The sequence below is a fragment of the Marmota flaviventris genome, chromosome 6 (genome assembly GCF_047511675.1).
Source record: "Marmota flaviventris isolate mMarFla1 chromosome 6, mMarFla1.hap1, whole genome shotgun sequence".
Lineage (NCBI taxonomy): Eukaryota > Metazoa > Chordata > Mammalia > Rodentia > Sciuridae > Marmota > Marmota flaviventris.
The window spans coordinates 16,904,408-16,907,575 of NC_092503.1; positions in this window are offsets into that span (position 1 = coordinate 16,904,408).

A 3,168-nucleotide genomic window follows, 5' to 3' on the forward strand; every position below is an offset into this window, starting at 1 on the left:
CGTGGTTTTTGATTCACTTCAGCAGGAAGAGCTTTTTGCTGACTGCCTGGTGACCTTAATAGTGGGTGGAGTTTCTCCGAGTCCATCCACTTAAAAAATTGTGTCCCTTGTTATTAGCTCTGGGACTAATAAAATTCCCATTAGTTTTTTAACAGGGTGATTGATCCATAAGAGGCAGAGAAGAATAAAGGGACATCCCCAAATATCTTGACATTCCTGCTGACTGCCAGATGTTTGCTTTGTTTCTTGTTCTGCTTGGCACCCCCTGGGTCATGTCAAAGAACTCTGGACTACATTTGGAATTTGGAAAATTCTGAAGAATTTCCTTTAGATATTGAATTCCCTGTATTTTTATTAATAGTCCATATTCTTTTCTCTCCCAATACGAGTTGAATTTAGTTATTGCAAAGCTTGAAAACACACAGATGAATTTTTAAAAAAATTTTTTTAGACATCGATGGACTTTTCTTTTATTCATATATTTGTATGTGGTGCTAAGACTCGAACCCAGTGCCTCACATATGCTAGGCAAGTGCTCTACCACTGAGCCACAACCCCAGCCCCACATAGATGAATTTTGATGGCTTAGAAGCAACTTCTCATTTCTGACTGTTCAAAAGACTTGTCCCTGTTGCCTACTTTTGGAATCACTACATAGTCTCCATTTCCATTGTCTGCCGTGTCAACTCCTAAAAGTGGTGACCCTGTCTTTGTTTTGTTGTTCCTCTATTTGGCTCTAATACAAGTAACAAATTGCAGTTCTAAACCTATTTGGGCTGAAAACATCAGCTTTAAAGAAGTATTAATAGAAATTATAAGCACTTGACCAAAACACAAATTCCAGAAAGAGACCAATTAACCCCAATATCCTTTGCATTCACAGAACTGAAAAATAGCCAAAAGAGCACCATACGCTATCAATTACACTGACATATTCTCAAAAAAATATGTATGCAGGAGAAAATACCTTAATTCCTTTGTCAGTTCTCCTTTTTATTTTTCAAGAGTCTGTTTAACTCCCACATAAAGGTATGTAGGGCTATATTAATCTATGTATTAACTTGTCCATGATATAAAAGGCAGAGTAAAACATATTCTTACCCTGCCACTTCAGGACCCGTTTCTTCCTGTCGCTCTTTTGTTGCTGGAGATATTTGTGTTCTCTGTGACCCCTTGTGGCACTGTGGGCTGGCAGGCTTCCTGGGCAGGCTCTGGACTTGAGCGGGATGAACATTTCCTTCATGTAATCTGAGTGAGAACCACAGTGAGTGGCTGTAAGTTACCCTAAACCAAGGATTACCAAGAGCAAGAGGAAAACAGGACCCATCATTTCAGAGTTCAGCCCGGGGGCCACTGATAGGCATGTCAACGTTTGACAGTAAAGATGGGACAATTTGTGGGAAAAAAATTCATGCAATGTGACTTGATCCAGGAAAATGTTTGTGAAGTTTCAAAGGGCAAAAATAAATGAATTTTTGCTAAAAATGGGGTATCTTTTCTAAAAAGGGAGACTTTGATTATCTTCCAAAATGATTGGGTCACCATATTGTAAGATAATACTTAAATGCAATTAGCTCCTTGTACTATCCAAAGTGTGTGCCAGAAATACATGACTATATCTAGTTCATTATCACCTTTCCTAGCTCACGGGCTGCCATCAACATGGTTTTCTTCCAAGGTCAACTGTAGTGACTGCACTCACTGTCTAGGTATATTTAACTTTGGGGATGGGTCCAACATGCCAATTTAAAAGATGATGGTATTGTTTTTCCTGCTTTCCATTTCGGAAAAGGCAAAGCTTTGGCCAGTGGTTAGTCTACATATCTGGCTGCAAATAGGTTACCAGGAGCCAAGCAATGTGGTGCCTAATTTCAGCATTCACTTAAGTGAAATTATTTATGACAGTCTCTACAGGTTTTTTCTTCCTTTTCCTAAAGGGAGAGATATGTCGTCTCAGCTAGACTGGAGGAATATTTGCATTCAGCCTTGGCTATGGAAGCATCTAAGATGTGGCTTTGAAGGTTTAAACTAAAGATATGGTATTAAAAATTGACTTAAATGTCCAGAAAATGGAAAGCAGTCATTGAAAACATCACTAAATCAAGTTCTCAAATGGCAACAGAGATTAACATTTTTCACATCTGCAGCTGAAACAGCATCCAAAGAACTCCCTAACATAATAGGGGCCATCAGTCCGCAGTAGGCACTTAACCACCCAAGCCACAGAAAGCCTGGGCAATGGGGATCAGAGATGAGAGAGTTGTCATTCCCATCTCTCCAGGTTTGTATTACAAAATGAAAACATTTTCCAATGGATTAGAATGGAGCAGGGAATCAGAATCAGGCTTCATGAAATGGCGAGACGGTGAATGAACAGCAAGAAACAGGCTCTGATTGAAAAACAAATGGGAATTCTAGATCTCCACATTTCAGAGCTAGGTGAGTCCTAGAGCTCAGTTGTTTTAGTTTCTCTTTAGCTGCACAAATTTTGCAAACTAAAATAAACAAGAGGAGGTACAGGAGAAGATTGTCTGAGATGCTGTCCTCCCTGATAGTCAGAAAGCTCTGAGAACCAGATTCTGCAGCAGGAACATAGGACAGGTTCTGCCGCCTGTGGTGACACAGAGCTGATGATTCTCATTGTTTGACCCAAGATGCTTATTTGGGAGGAAATATTCTTTTTGATATGAATATGACAGTCCTTCGAGTTTATACTTCATGGTGCATGCTTGTTGTTACTTAACAAAAAAGAATGTTTTTTAATTGCCTAGATCTCAGTTCAGAAAATGTGCTTGATGCAGAAAATAATAAATAGAAGGAACGGTGGTCCCAATCTAACAGAAAGGTGGATCTAAAATACTTTCTTGTTAACTTACTTATTAATTAGTAATTCCCAACAGATGTGATAAGGAATACTTAGAAAAAAATGGTTCTAGCGAAATGACTTTTCTAACTGCACAGAAACCTGACATGATATATATATATATATATATATATATATATATATATATGTAATATATAAACATATATATCTCATGTCTCTTTTAATATATACATATATGTATATCTACTATATATACATGTATCTATATACATATCAAGAGAGATGATATATATAGATATATATGTAAATATATTCATTTATTATATTGTGTGTGTGTGTGAGAG